This window comes from Schistocerca serialis, chromosome 8, assembly GCF_023864345.2.
Source record: "Schistocerca serialis cubense isolate TAMUIC-IGC-003099 chromosome 8, iqSchSeri2.2, whole genome shotgun sequence".
Classification (NCBI taxonomy): Eukaryota; Metazoa; Arthropoda; class Insecta; order Orthoptera; family Acrididae; genus Schistocerca; species Schistocerca serialis.
The window spans coordinates 31,611,957-31,629,003 of NC_064645.1; the positions used below are offsets into that span (position 1 = coordinate 31,611,957).

General features: G+C 46.1%; 1 protein-coding gene across 1 annotated transcript in view; it reads left to right on the plus strand.

The window, feature by feature from the left end:
- Window positions 1-17,047, plus strand: part of LOC126416539 (cadherin-related tumor suppressor-like) — a 191,816-nt gene that overhangs the window by 151,725 nt on the left and 23,044 nt on the right. The gene's annotated exons all lie outside the window — the stretch shown is intronic.

The following is a 17,047-nucleotide window of genomic DNA, read 5'->3' on the forward strand; positions in this document are numbered from 1 at the left end:
CTCAGCGTAGTCACCCTGGCTACAAACATATTTCTCCCAACAAGAGGTCAGTGTCGCTGTCACATATCCTTGCACCGCTTCATTACTGTCAAATTGAAGGCACTGAAGCTGTTGTATAAGTTTTCGAAACAGATGAAAATTGGATGGGGCCAAGTCGGGATTGCACGGAGGATGATCGATGGCGGTTATTCCAAGGAGTGGGATTGTTGCTGATGCCGCGCTCGTGTGTGGTCTAGCAGTGTCAGGCAGAAGGGGGCGTGTTCCATTTGTGGACGAAGTTTTCTGCGGCTATAAACTGGATTACAGCACGCCGTCTGTCGAGCACAGACATATTCCAAGTTACACTCCGCCATGTTGCACGCTGAAACTGGAGCCCTCCAGAGGCGCAGCGTTGCAACTTACGTCAGCAAAGTGTGAAAGTCGACCGAGTAGTATAATACCTCAGTCGATATTGAGAACAGAATAAAACACTCGGCGGCATTATTTTTCGGCACTCTGGACGTTCTGGAAAACTATTGCAGATACACGTCTGGGACATGTTTTATATGATTCACCAGACCGATAACAAGAAAATAAATGGGAATCGTGCTTTACTTTAACCTCGTACGGTTTTGCGATGGCTTCATATTAGCGAAGTTGCTAAATTTCACGCAAAATCTTTTATTAGCCGTAACTACGTGACTAAGCAATTTCGGACCTATGTTTGTATGAACGTTTTTCTTTAGTTTATTTGTAGAGTAACATATTAAAATATTTGCATAGCTCCCTGAATCACCCTGTATGTTGCCTAGGCATTCTGTACAATGCATCAGTTCCATACTTTGTCAGTAGCATGTACACATGCGATTCAGTCTGGAAACGCGCTGCTGCTACGGTTGCAGGTTCGAATCCTGAGCATGGATGTGTGTGATGTCCTTAGGTTAGTTAGGTTTAGGTAGTTCTGAGTCTTGGGGACTGATGACCTCAGATGTTAAGTCCCATAGTGCTTAGAGCCATTTGAACCCTGTACACAGGATAAGTCCCGCCTATAAAAGTCAGCATGGATTCCGCAAACAGAGATGCTGCGAAACACAGCTCACTCTGTTCCTCCACGAGATCCACAGAGCAGTGGCCTATTCCCAGATGATGTAGTTGTTTATAGCAATGTAGCGACGCCAGAAGATAGTAAGAATTTACAGAACGACCTACAGAGAATTGATGAATTGGTGCAACCTCTGGCAGTTGACTGTGAACGTAAATAGGAAAAGAAATCCACTACTGTACAGTTACACTACTAGTGACAAACAGCTGGAGAGACGTCTGCCTTAAGTGGAATGACCATATAAAGCAGATAGTGGGAAAAGCAGATACCAGACTCAGATTCATCGGAAGAAACTTAAGGAGATGTAACTCACGCACGAAAGATGTGGCTTATAAGGCGCTTGTTCGCCCTGTTCTTGAGTATTGTTTATCCGTCTGGTAGGACTGACAGAGGAGATAGAGAAGATCCAACGAAGAGCGGCGCGATTCGTCATGGGATCTTTTAGCTGGCTAGAGAGCGTTACGGAGATGCTAAACAAACTCCACTGGCAGACGTTACAAGAGAGGTGTCGTGCATCACGCAGAGAGTTGCTGTTGAAATTTCGGGACAGTGCTTTTCAGGAGAAGTTGGACACATCTCGCGTGTTGACCACGATCAGAACATTCGAGAAATTAGAGCCAATAGACAGGTTTAACGACAATCGATCTTCCCACGCCCTATTCGCGAGTGGAACAGGGTTAGAGGGATCAGCTAGTGTACCGAAAGTGCCCTCCGCCACACACCATTAGGTGGCTTGCGGAGTATGATGTAGATGTAGATCATGTGGTGACTGGTGCTGTTCAGGTTTGGAAAACAAGTAGACATAAACGAATGGAGACTCTCTTTGTTAGGGGCAGCTGTATTCCCAGTGTTCAGAACTGGGCCGGTACAGAGCGTGCGCGGCTCTCGGTTCGGTTCCCCGCCCCCCCCCCCCCACCCCCCGGTAATGACCGGCGAGGTGGTTCGCTTTCCGCAGCAGGGCGGCCGAGGGCTCGCAACCAATCTCCATATTCATAAGCGACGGCAGGCGAAGTGCGACTGCCGCGGGGGCGGGCGAGCGCAGTCGCAGCCGCCGCCGCCGCCGCCTACGCCGCCTCCTCGCCGCGGCCGCCGGCTGCTCACTCTCCCACACCGACGCCGACGCCGGCGCCGGCGACGCCTGGACAGTTGCTGGAAGAAGGCGCAGTCGCCGCGACCCGGAAGTGGTGTGTGCTCGCCAGGCCGCCCTCGACGTGCGCCCCGCCACCCAAAGTGCAACTTGCGCGTACAACCGGACTGCAGTTATGAGAGACGGAGTGCGTCGAGCGTTAGTCATCGCGAAGCGCGCCCAGTGTGGTGCCGCAGCGACCTCGTTACTTCTCACCGAACGTGCCGTGACGTGCTCGCCACTCGTGATTTGGCACCGAAACGCTCTCCGGAGACTGTTGTCGGATGAATCTGGCGCGCTAATCACACAGGTTGTTTACGAAAATGGAGGCGCGTAAAATAGCTGCGTTAACTCTGTTTGCAGCTGCCGAAGAAGAGCGGAGGAAATCGCCGAGAACATTCTGAACTCGTCGACGGCTTGGAGAGCGAATAGCTGATGGAGCAACGCTGCACGATGCCGTACGGCAATCTGAGATGCGTACCCGTAAAAGTTTTTTTGCTAACTAAACTGAACCTCCATCACATTTCCGGTTTTAATTTGAACACGGTTAAAGTGTAGTGTCTAATGTCGCTTTACACATGCGTAATATCCATATTCTCAATGTTGATATTGACACTACTCTAACGTAACATACTTCATTACATTGGTTTCGAGATCGAGACTCGGTTCGTTATTTCATTCGAATGGAAGAGCAGATTTTTTCGAATCTACTTACAATCGTCGGAAAACATATTTTCTGGCAAGACACAAGCATGAGGGAATCAATAAACCCGAGGGATAGGTTTATATCTTTTATATATATCTTTTACACAAAGACTCGTAATAGAAAAACTTCAAATTTGGGTTTAAGTCATTACATTCATTGACAGTCACGCTAAGATTTCTCGCTACCGGAGAAACATTCATTCGTTGGGCTTTGTGTAACAAGAACTGGACAAATATATGACATCGACTTTTTGATATAATAATCGCATTAAAATAGTAAGAAATCCGACAATTTTGTAGAAAACAAAAAGCGAAAATGGTTCTTGCAACTAGCGTGACGCGAATCTGCTGCGTTTCATTTTATGGTTTAAAACGCTGTAAACTACACTACAGTTTCAACATGCTGACTGTGACTAACTTATACAGTGTATGATTTGTAAAGAATTTTAAAGGCTGTAACTACAAATGTCATTCTCTGACATCCAGCTATGAAATCTGTACCAGTGGCGACGTGCTTCTGATGAATCATCACTGTACCGTAGCATTCGAACTGTATCCTTTCATATCACACAAGTTGTAACGACAGGCCTGTTAGCTTAATGTAACAAACCGTACTTAAAACCATGAGTTTTCGATGGACCCTCAATGTGCTGGTGCTTTGAAATAGCATTTGTTCATATCACGTACGCTATAATATAAAAATCACCAAAAACTCAATTCTACTCCATCTGACTAAACACAATATCGAGACTCCCAAGCTTTACTTATAGCGTAAAACTTTTGCTCTACCTGACTGCGCACGGTCCTTTCCACGAAGCAAAACTGTGACGCGGCAGGTCCTTCCTTTCACGCTTCGCACTGCAGTGGAGCCTGGAGTTCCGCGCTGTGATGTCACCGGCTCCTCGTCCACGAACGCTTTCACGTCCCATGAGAGGACTCCTGAAGGGAAGCAGCAGCTGAGAAGGGAGTGACGGGAAGTTGCAACCGATCCCCCGCGTTACTCAGTCGGTACGTCGAGCAAGCAATACAGGAAACAAAGGGGGAATTTTGAAACAGAATTAAAGTTTAGCGAGAGGAAACAAATCGCCCGAGAGGTGCTGACAATACTGTAATAATACCAGAGATGAAAAGAACTTAGTTAAAGTTGATCTGACTGAATAATGTCTTGAAAACAAGTTATAAAATAAACATCGGAAAAAGTAAAACACAGGTAAATGAAAAGAGTTGAATTAAATCAGACGAAGCCGAGGGAATTAGAGTAACAAATAAGACATTAAGAGTAGCAGATGAGTTTTGGTTAGAAGTATAACTGATGATGCTGAAGTAGAGAGGATGTAAAGTGCATACTGGAAAAGCAAGAAAAGCATGTTTGATAAAGAAAAAATCGTTAACATGGAATATGAATTAGACTGATAGCAATTCCTTCGTGAAGATATTTCTTCCAGATCGCAGCCTTGTACAGGAATGAAACGTACACTTTAAAACAGTCCAGGTTTTACTACAGAAAAATGCAGAACATTAGACCGGTAGATAGCGTTACCAATGAATGGACAGTGACTATGAAAGATCTTTATGACACAAATTGACTAAAACGAGGGATCGGTTGATGCGAAACATGCTGACGCGTTTACGCATCGTCAGTTTGCCGGTACAGGACAAGAACTGTGGGAGGATAAGGACTGTAGAGGAAGAGCGAGAGCAGCGGTCTGAGCAGCCGGCAGGCAGTCCACAGAGCTGCCTCTCACCTCCCCCAGCTACAGAGTCTTACGACGCATTCTCCACTCGGCCGTAATGAGTTTCGGTAAGCGACCACAATGATCTCCTCAGTGCCACCCGGCATAGGCTCCGAAAACCCAGCTTGCACTTTTTATACATGGAATTCTGAAAGCAACCAGATAGGTGTAGTATAGCTTGATTTCCAAGAGGCATTTGACTTAGTACCACACGGACGCTTGTTGACGAACACAAGGTGCAGTGAGATTTCAAACGAAATTTGCGAATGGTTTGAGAATTCCTGGTAGGAAGTACACAGAATGTTTCCTCGGATGGAGAGTCATCGACACACTTAGAAGTATTTTGAGGCTCGTGGTGGGGAAGTGTATATTTATGAAAAAGGTTCCACAAATATTCAGTCGGATCTTGATAAGATTTCAAAGCAGTGACTGATTGACAACTAGCTTTAAATGTTGACAGATGTAAAATTGTGCATTAGTCTACTATCAATGAGTCAGTATTAGAATTAGCTAATTCTTACAAACGCGTAGGTGTAACAATTTGGGTGTTATGAAACGTAATTGTCATAAAGGCTCTGTCACTGGTAGAGCAGGTGCGAGACTTGGATTCGTTGGTGGAATAGTGCGAGAAAGCGACCACTCTACACCCGACGTTGCTTACAAAACAGTTGTGCGACTCAACCGAGGACATTAACTCGAGTAGGTCGGACCCATGCCAAATAGGACGGAGAGGGGGTAGTGAACGTGTACAAAGAAGGACAGCACTAATGCCGAAGAAAATGTGCAACATAAGGAGAACTGAGCCCTGTGCGGTTTCATTCTGTACATAGAGACGAGTTAGAGGCGGACTATCTCACACCACTATAGCTCCTCTTATAATTTACGCGATGTTTTACTTCTGTGATACAATACATTTCCTCGGAAGCTTAATTTTCTGTTTTTTGTCGTTAGTATCGGTGCAGACCCAAACTTGGGGAGGGCACTCGTTAGCGTCACGCTGAAGGCAGTCAGATCGAGACTAACACTATGCCTTCGTGGTGTACCAAATAGTCCGACATACTCACCGGACAGACGAGAACAAGAAGAGCAACAAAGTAACGTCGCACTGCACCGGACACAACTGGCGGATCCAGGAGCCGGCCACGGCCGCAGCCACAGCTGCCTCTGCGGCTGAGTTACGCCGGAGCAGCGCCGCGTGTCCGTGCCCGGCGGCCGTGCGCGGGCGCGGGCGCGTCTCGGTCAGTCTCCACACAGCCGTGTCGCACTTTTGCACGAAACTTCAGGGGGTTCATAGTCTAAATGCTGAAAAGGTCGTATCATTAGCCTGTGACTTTCACTGCATGAAATCACGTGCAAGGAAAGAGACTTGTACACTATTAAAAAAAATTATTTGTTACTAGTTTCGATGAAAATGGCCATTATCAACCGAAATAATGCCATCTACTTTCCTGAAATTTGGACAACATGTGCACAAAATATACTGGAATTTCCCCAAGCGAGCCACACTGTGTGATCAACAGTATCCGGGCACATGGCTGACAATGACTCGTAAGTTCGTGACGCCCTCCATCGGTAATTCTGAAATTCAATATGGTATTGGCCCACTCTTAGCCTTGATAACAGCTTCCACACCCGCAGGCATACGTTCAATCAGGCGCTGAAAGATTTCTTGGGGAATGGCAGCCCATCCTTCAGGGAGTATTGCACTGAGGAGAGGTATCGATGTCCGTCGGTGAGGCCTCGCACGAAGTCGGCCTTCCAAAACATCCCAAAGGCGTTCTGTAGAGTTCAAGTCAGGTCTCTGTGCACGCCAGTCCATTACAGGGATGTTATTGTCGTGTAACCACTCTGCCACAGGCCGTGCATTATGAGCAGGTGCTCGATCGTGTTGAAAGATGTAATCGCCATAACCGAATTGTTCTTCAACAGTGGGAAGCAAGAAGGTGCTTAAATCAATGTAGGCCTGTCCTGTGATAGTGCCATGCAAAACAACAAGGGGTGCAAGCCCCCTCCATGAGAAACACGACCACACCATAACACCACCGCCTCCGAATTTTACTGTTGGCACTATAGACGCTGGCAGATGACGTCCACCGGGCATTCGCCATACCCACACCCCGCCATCGGATCGCCACGTTGTGTACTGTGATTCGTCACTCCACACAACGTTTTTCCACTGTTTAACCGTCCAGTGTTTACGCTCCTTACACCAAGCGAGGCGTCGTCTTGCATTCACCGGCGTGATGTGTGGCTTATGAGCAGCCACTCGACCATGAGATTCAAGTTTTTCACCTCCCGCCTAACTGTCTTAGTACTTGCAGTGGATCTTAATGCAGTTTGGAATTCCTGTGTGATGGTCTGGATAGATGTCTGTCTATTACACATTACGACCCTCTTCAACTGTCAGCGGTCTCTGTCAGTCAACAGACGAGGTCGGCCTGTACGCTTTTGTGCTGTGCGTATCCCTTCACGTTTCCACTTCACTGTCACATCGGAAATAGTGGACCCAGGGATGTTTGGGAATGTCGAAATCTCGCGTCAGACGTATGACGCAAGTGACGCCCAATCACCTGACCACGATCGAAGTCCGTGAGTTCCGCGGAGCGCCCCATTCTGCTCTCTCACGATGTCTGATGACTACTGAGGTCGCTGATACGGAGTACCTGACACTAGGTGGTACCCAATACACGTAATATCAAAAACGTATGTTTTTGTGGGTGTCCAGGATACTTTTGATTACATGGTGTATCGACGGACAAAACAGAAATTAGATGGAGTGTGAGATGCAAAAAGCATCTACTGACTGGTTTGATGCGGCCCGCCACGAATTCCTTTCCTGTGCTAACCTCTTCATCTCAGAGTAGCACTTTCAACCTATGTCCTCAATTATTTGCTTGACGTATTCCAATCTCTGTCTTCCTCTACAGTTTTTGCCCTCTACAGCTCCCTCTAGTACCATGGAAGTCATTCCCTCATGTCTTAGCAGATGTCCTATCATCCTGTCCCTTCTCCTTATCAGTGTTTTCCACATATTCCTTTCCTCTCCGATTCTGCGTAGAACCTCCTCATTCCTTACCTTATCAGTCCACCTAATTTTCAACATTCGTCTATAGCACCACATCTCAAATGCTTCGATTCTCTTCTGTTCCGGTTTTCCCACAGTCCATGTTTCACTACCATACAATGCTGTACTCCAGACGTACATCCTTAGAAATTTCTTCCTCAAATTAAGGCCGGTATTTGATATTAGTAGACTTCTCTTGGCCAGAAATGCCTTTTTTGCCATAGCGAGTCTGCTTTTGATGTCCTCCTTGCTCCGTCCGTCATTGGTTATTTTACTGCCTAGGTAGTAGAATTCCTTAACTTCATTGACTTCGTGACCATCAATCCTGATGTTAAGTTTCTCGCTGTTCTCATTTCTACTACTTCTCATTACCTTCGTCTTTCTCCGATTTACTCTCAAACCATACTGTGTACTCATTAGACTGTTCATTCCGTTCAGCAGATCATTTAATTCTTCTTCACTTTCACTCAGGATAGTAATGTCATCAGCGAATCGTATCATTGATATCCTTTCACCTTGTATTTTAATTCCACTCCTGAACCTTTCTTTTATTTCCATCATTGCTTCCTCGATGTACAGATTGAAGAGTAGGGGCGAAAGGCTACAGCCTTGTCTTACACCCTTCTTAATACGAGCACTTCGTTCTTGATCGTCCACTCTTATTATTCCCTCTTGGTTGTTGTACATATTGTATATGACCCGTCTCTCCCTATAGCTTACCCCTACTTTTTTCAGAATCTCGAACAGCTTGCACCATTTTATATTGCCGAACGCTTTTTCCAGGTCGACAAATCCTATGAAAGTGTCTTGATTTTTCTTTAGCCTAGCTTCCATTTTTAGCCGTAACGTCAGAATTGCCTCTCTCGTCCCTTTACTTTTCCTAAAGCCAAACTGATCGTCACCGAGCGCATTCTCAATTTTCTTTTCCGTTCTTCTGTATATTATTCTTGTAAGCAGCTTCGATGCATGAGCTGTTAAGCTGATTGTGCGATAATTCTCGCACTTGTCAGCTCTTGCCGTCTTCGGAATTGTGTAGATGATGCTTTTCCGAAAGTCAGATGGTATGTCGCCAGACTCATATATTCTACACACCAACGTGAATAGTCGTTTTGTTGCCACTTCCCCCAATGATTTTAGAAATTCTGATGGAATGTTATCTATCCCTTCTGCCTTATTTGACCGTAAGTCCTCCAAAGCTCTTTTAAATTCCGATTCTAATACTGGATCCCCTATCTCTTCTAAATCGACTCCTGTTTCTTCTTCTATCACATCAGACAAATCTTCACCCTCATAGAGGCTTTCAATGTATTCTTTCCACCTAACTGCTCTCTCCTCTGCATTTAACAGTGGAATTCCCGTTGCACTCTTAATGTTACCACCGTTGCTTTTAATGTCACCAAAGGTTGTTTTGACTTTCCTGTATGCTGAGTCTGTCCTTCCGACAATCATATCTTTTTCGATGTCTTCACATTTTTCCTGCAGCCATTTCGTCTTAGCTTCCCTGCACTTCCTATTTATTTCATTCCTCAGCGACTTGTATTTCTGTATTCCTGATTTTCCCGGAACATGTTTGTACTTCCTCCTTTCATCAATCAACTGAAGTATTTCTTCTGTTACCCATGGTAACGCCCATATCGAGGTAAAGTAACTCAACGTCACTTTTTCTAATTATACTTTTATTATTGACACGATGGTACCATTTACAGGATGTAAGAAAAACGAATGTTCAAACTTTCAGGAAGCATTCCTCGCACGTAGCGGAAGACAATATGTCATACGGCCACGGGTCTGGGAACGCATTATTTCCGTGTTAGACCTGATTTCCTACTTCTCTCCATAATCACATTTATCATGGGAAACGCACAGGAACGGGACGTACAAGCATTATATAAAATTGTTTTTCGCAAGAAATGTGTAAAATACTCACTCGGTTACAGTGTGCAACACCTTCGTAAATGAAATGTTCAAAATGCCCTCCGTCAGCGAGGATGCAGCCTGCCGTCGCACTGGATCCCCCCCTCCTGCCAGCCCGCCATTAAACACTGCCGCCCATAACACAACACGGCCAGGCGGTGTGCGCGCCGCGCTTTTCGCTACTCGTTGAGCACGAGGGCGAGCTCTAAATTGATGCCTCCGAATTTTTTATGTGAAAGCTCGTAACGCTTATTAAATAAAACAAACGTTGTCAACACTCTGTCCGCCTCCGTAGCTCAGCTGAGCGATAGCGCCGCTTAATGCAGTACGAAGGACCCCCTCTCGATTCTCGGCCGGGTCGAAGATTTTCTTTCCGCGGGGACCGGGTGGCGTCGAATAAAAAGACTCACACCAGGTGGGCGACCTTCTCAAAATGGGATTCCCAGCGAATACGCCAGAACACGTTATTCACATTCTACAGCTTTATTCTCCGTGTCTACAAATTTACATACATCAAAAAGAGTTTTGTATCACCTCGGTTCCCAAAGTTGCAGAACCTGTCAAGAAAATTGGAATAGAGGTCAACATAAACATCATTTACGCCCTTCTTGGTCATGAAAACCACACATTGCATGTTGGACCACCATACAGCGAGACCTTCAGAGGTGGTGGTCCAGACTTCTGTACACACCGGTACTTCTAATACCCAGTAGCACATCCTCTTGCACTGATGCATGCCTGTATTCGTCGTGGCATACTATCCACAAGTTCATCAAGGCACTGTTAGTCCAGATTGTCCCACTCCTCAATGGCGATTCGGAGCAGATCCCTCAGAGTGGTTGGAGGGTCACGTCGCCCATAAACAGCCCTTTTCAATCTATCCCAGGCATGTTCGATAGGGTTCATGTCTGGAGATCGTGCTGGCCACTCTAGTCGAGCGATGTCGTTGTCCTGAAGAAATCATTCACAAGATGTGCAGGATGGGGTCCGAACTGTCGTCCATGAAGGCGAACGCCTCGTCAATATGCTACCGATGTCGATGCAGTGTCGGTCGGATGACGGCCTTCACGTATCGAACAGTCGCTACGGCGCCTTCCATAACCACCAGCGGCGTATGTCGGCCCCACACCACCCCAAAACAGCAGGGAACCTCCAGCTTGCTGCACTCGCTGGACAATGTGTCTAAGGCCTTCTGCCTGACGGGGTTGCCTCCAAACATGTCTCCGACGATTGTCTGCTTGAAAGCATATGCGACACTCACACGTATGCCAATCCAGAGCGGTCCATTCGTCGTGTTTTTGGGCCCGTCTGTACCACGCTGCATGATGTCGTGGTTGCAAAGATGGATCTCGCCATGGGCGTCGGGGGTGAGGTTGCGCATCATGTAGCATATTTCGCGCAGTTTGTGTCGTAACACGACATCCTGTGGCTGCACGAAAAGCATTATTCAACATGATGGCGTTGCCTTTAAGGTTCCTCCGAGTCACAATCAGTAGGTAGCGGTCATCCACTGCTGTAGTAGCCCTTGGGCGGCCTAAGCGAGGCTTGTCATCGACCCTGTCTCTCTCTATCTCCGCCATGTCTGAACAATATCGCATTAGTTAACTCCAAGACGCCTGGACACCTCCCTTGTTGAGCACTCCCTGGCACAAAGAAACAAGGCGGACGCGATCGAACCGCGGTATTGACCGCCTAGGCATGGTTGAACTACAGACAACACGAGCCGTATACCTGCTTCCCGGTGGAATGACTGGAACTGATCGGCTGTCGGACCCTCCTTCTAACAGACGCTGCTCATGCATGGTTGTTTACGTCTTTGGGCGGGTTTAGTGACATCTCTGAAGAGTGAAAGGGACTTTGTCTGTGATGCAATATTCACACTCAACGTCTATCTTCAGGAGTTCTGGGAACCAGGGTGATGCGAAACTTTTTATGATGTGTGTATTTCTCATCATAGTCACCTCAGCGACGAACACATCTCTCCCAACGAGAAACAGGATCGTTGATACTGTCACTGTAGAATGAGTGATTCGGTTGACGGAGCCATAACCTCACCTCTGTTTGCACCGCTTAACTACTGCCAAAGTAGAGTCCTGGAAATTTTGGAATCAGATGGGAAGATGTTAGGGCCAAGTCGCGAATCGATGACAGCGAACCCGAGGCATCGGGTTGTGGCATTCGTCGCAGCGCTCGGGTGGGGTCTGATATTGTCATGCTGAAGTGGAGGGTGCTCTATATGTGCCACGGTCGTTTTATGCTGCTGAAACTCAATGACATCACGCCGTTTCTCAAGAATCGAAACACTTGTGTTAGACACCGCCAGGTCACACACCGTCTAGTGCCAGGGGGCGCGACTTGCTGCTACAGGCGTGCGTATTCAAATTCAGAGATAGGCAAACAGGCGGAACATGGCGCTGCTGTCGGCAACGCCTGTATAAGACACTGAGTGTCTGGTGCAGGTGTTAGGTCGGTTACTGATACTGCAGTCGCAGATTACCAACATTTACAGCGAGTTTGAATGTGTGGTAGAGGCGGCGCGCCACCGATGGCACACAGTATCTCCGAGGTAGCGTTGAAGTGAGAATTTTCCTGTACGACTACTTTACGAGTGCACCGTGAATATCAGGAATCCGGTAAAACATCAAATCATCGACATCGCTGCGGCCGTAAAAATATCCTGCAAGAACGGGACGAACGATGACTGAAGAGAATCGTACAGAGCGAGAGAAGTGCAACCATTCCTCAAACTGCTGCAGATTTCAATATCGGGCAGTCAACAACTGTCGGCGTACGAGCCATTAAACGAAACATCGTCGATATGGGCTTTCGGAGCCGAAGGCCCGCTCGTGTACCTATGATGACAGCGTGACACAAACCTTTACGCCCCGCCTGGGCCCGTCAACACCGACATTGGGCTGTTGGTGGTTCGAAACATGTAGCCAGGTTGGACGAGTCTCGTTTAAATTTGTGTCGACAACCTTATAAAGACATGAACCCTGCATGTCAGCAGGGGACTGTTGAAGCTGGTGGAGTCTCTGTTATGGTGTGGGGCGTCTGCAGTTGGGGTGATATGGGTCCCCTGACACGTCTAGATATTCCTCTGACAGATGACACGTACGTAAGTATCCTGCCTGATCACCTGCATCCATTCATGTCCTTTGAGCATTGCGACGGACTTGGGCAATTCCAGCAGGACAATGCGACACCCCACACGTCCAGAATTGCTACACGGTGGCTCCAGAAACATTCTTCTTAGTTTAAACCCTTCCGCTGGCCACCAGACTTCCCAAACATGAACATTATTGAGCACATTTGGGATTGTTGCAACGCACTGTTCAGAAGAGATGTCCACCCCCTCGTATTCTTACGGATTCATGGACAGCCCAGCAGGATAATGGTGTCAATTCCCTCGAGCACTACTTCAGACTTTAGTCAAGTCCATGCCATGTGGTGTTTCGGCACTTTTGCGCTCTCGCGGGGGCCCTACACCGTATGAGGCAGGTGTACCAGTTGCTTTGGCTCTCCCGTGTAATGCAGATATTGAGAACAGGAAAAAAATTCGATGGTATTACTTTTCAGCGCGCCCTCGTATTTCAGGCAAGAGTAATTTCAAGTCAGGAATTCTTTGGTTACTTCTTCAACAAGAAACCACCAATCCTCCAGTTCCAAACTCCATGGCAATCAAACCGTATTCAGTTGTAAGTTACTGGGCAAAAGAAAAGAGCTGTTGCTTAACCAGTTAGGAATTACTAGGTAAACGTGCACGTTTCAGAAATCCATTTTTGTACGATTCAGTTGGAAACATGGAACAACTCACAGTCTAACGTCACACAGCTTGCAACAGTAACGCGATTCCTTTTTATAAGATTCGGAAGACAATTATATTCGTCGCAGTGATTTACTTGCATAGCGAAAGTGACTGCCATCTAGTAACCGAAAACAAGAAACAAGCCACCCTGTGCAAAGGAGCGGCAGGTCTTACGGAAGCGATGCTCAACACAGTCTGGCCAGAATCTTCACATGTTCTATACATCTGCACCCCTCCCTCATTTCTTTAGCCGCGCGGTCTAAGGCGTGCTGTCACGGTCCTCGGTGCTCACTCCGTCGAAGGTTCGAGTCCTTCCTCGGGCGTGTGTGTGTGTGTGTGTGTGTGTCGTCCTTACTCAGTTTAAGTTAGACTAAGTAGTGTGTAAGCTTAGGGACCGATGAGCTCAGCAGTTCGGCCCCATAAGACCTTACCAACACCCCTTTTTTAGTGAAATACAGCCTTCCGCTTCTCCCACTCCTCCTCCTCCTCCTTCCGCTTCTACTTCGTTCGCCCTCCCTTTTCTTTTATTTTTCTCTTGTTGTTTCGGCCTCACCCTGGGGACAAGGGCACAAGCCCTCCGTCTTCTGTCGTCCCACACGCAACCCGCCCCAGGCTTCTCCTCTTGTCTTCACACGTTCCTTCATCATAACGGTGCATTTGTTTCTCGGGCTTCCTTTAGGTCTCTTGCCTCCTACATTCATTTCAAGAACCTGTCTCGTCATCCCGCTAACTCCCATTCTTGTAATAACCCTACACCATCTTAATCAAGTCTTTTCTGTGGTCTCTTGTATAAGCTTTTATTTCACTATTTCTTTCGCCGTCTCATTCATTCTTTTCTTATTAGTCCTGTCCTACTTATTTGAAATTTCATCTCGCAATCCTCTATCCTGCTCACCTGCATTTTTTCGTTATTTACGTTTCCGACGCGTTCATGATCACTGGTGCATAATATGCTCGGCATAGCATTTAAAACTTTCTGGGAGGTTAAAACTTTGTGCCGGACGGGAACACGGTACTTATCTGCCAAGGTGTTACAAATCATCACATACTCCGCTGCAGAGTGAATATTCATTCGGTATAACATTTGTTTATATTTTGCTGGACCGTCCGTGCTCTGCACGTGGGTTCTTTCACTGGGTTCTTTCAATGGGCCAGCCTTCCTCTTCCGCGAATCTCCTCATTATACATGCTGCTGTCTTCTGCTATGCTCCCCCGGGTCTTGAAACTTTCCACTTTCTTTAGTATTTGACCTCTAATACTTACATTCGTTGATGTTCTCTTCTGTTTCCTCACTGTCAGAATCATTTCACACTTCTCTGCATTTAATTTGAATCCTTAAATTCCCACCACTCCCTTAGCCTTTCCGTTCCCACTTCTTCTCCATTGGGTCGCACCATTAGTCCATTGCAAACGCCATCGCTTTCATACTTTCATCTCATATTTGTGCTGTGATTCATGTCCCTATGCGGATGAACCGCATCTGTGGCGAGATGTAGAGGGGATAGCATTGTCTCTGTGAATACTGTTACATTTATAATCGTGGTTATTATTATGCTGTATTGGAGGAGAGGGCTGTGGCTTAGGGTTCCATAAGTAAGTGCCAAAATGGAAAAACTAACTGAACAAAAGACGTTTTTAATTCTTTGCACCAAAGCTTGTATTTATTCATTGGTTGATTAGTACCAGCCTTTGCCAATGGAAAATTTCGAAATTTGTGGTAAGGTCTTATGGGACGAAACTGCTGAGGTCATGGTCCCTAAGCTTACGCACTACTTAATATAACTTAAACTAACTGACGCTAAGGGCAACACACACACACACACACATGCCCGAGGGAGGACTCGAACCTACGACGGGGGGAGGCGCGCGGACCGCGACACGACCCCTAGACCGCGCGGCTACCCCGAGCGGCTTTGCCAGTGTTCAGAAGCTTTCTACCGAAGAGAACAAAGTTCTTTTATGGCTGGATGCGTCGAATGTGGATAACAAAGGTATCGGTAATAACATGGTCCAGGTGGTAACTACTTACGTATTTTGTGTTTGGTGTATTTTCGTTCTTGTTCTTGTACAGTTCTGTTTCTGTCACCACATTTCAGATGTAGCTGACGTCTGCGTTGTAACATTTCACAATTGTAGCGACACCTTGCTGTGGTGTGCCAGAGTGTGAGAGTAGGATGTAGTCGTCTTGATGGTGGTACCTCCGTGTTACATGTGCACGGCGCCTCTCCTTAGAGTCGGCAGGCGCATTTTCTCTGTCATGTTTCGACACATGCTTGTAGTTTTGTTTTTGCAGTGTGTTGCTCGAGTCAGGCCGAATAAATGCTGCTTATCACGTCTTACATGCGACGCCATATGCCAGTTTGTTTCCAGTTATAAAAAAGTTATTTTTAAAGCCGAATTTTACGTGCCCACTTTACAGCGCGCTCCGAACTTAGGCTAGTGCTGTATTTGTTTTATCGATATGTGTTAACAGGGACAGCAGAACGTGAAGAATAAAGAGTACTGCAGCAGCGAATGAGCAGCGCTGCTGCATGCTGGTAGCAGCGAGAAGGGATGGCGGTTATCGGCGACTCGATTTCGGTTACCGGTACATCGGTTCTTTCTCCATGCAAGTTTATCCCAGCTGTTAAGAAACATACGATTTTCAGATTTTTATTTCTGGTCTTTCCTGTCATTAATGTAGTTTCGAGATACAGAGACACAAAATATTAAATTAAATGGGCAAATAAAAGAAAGCTTTGTCCGTCCAGCGTTTGCTGCTTTCTTGAAAGGTGGTAAGTGGTTGAATACTACAAAAATCGTCTGTATTCTTTTATTGATTCTAACGTTTTGAAAGTCTGCTCGAAACATCTTGCTGTAATCGAGGATCATTCCACTCATTAGGAATATATGGTGCTGAAGGGTGGAAAGTGAGTTTGAGGAACTCAATTTTTCGTGCTAATTTGTCCGTTATCAAGGGCTACAAACAGATAAACGCATATTATGTAGACACAGGCAGCAGATCATTTACTTATATTCTTATTGTGTACTATGAATGGACTGTTGTTAAGTTTTTAATTTATTACTGTTACCATAATTTACTTACTAGTTTATTGTTTCGTAGAAATGGCAGACAAATATTTAATCTTTTAAAGCTGATCAAGTACAATACTTGATTGCTACGTCACTTCGTAAAAATATTTCCAGACTAGTGTTGGTGCCATTGTGCAGTACAACGACGTCTGTCGAGAACAGCGACAAACTACTGGTCAGACGAGGTGTTGGCAGACCTTGGAACACTGGGCGCACACCCGATCCTTCAGCCACGTCACACGCCAATGGGAACGCTATTGTCGCAGCAATTCTGTACTATTTCTGGTGCCAGGTGTTCGTCACTCGTTTGTTATCGAAACGGCACCAATCGCTTTTCCAGTTGTCTACAATAAGGCAATATTTGAAACCAATGCAAATTTTACGAATAAAAATTATTCCTTTTTTAAAAATAGGTTTATTTAAAAACAAAAATCTTATTATTGCTGCTACGGTTAATTGATATATAAATTGATAATCGGTTATTAGTAAAATATTTTAAAAAATCTGTTATTACCGAGAGCAGACAAGTACCGAAAAATACCGC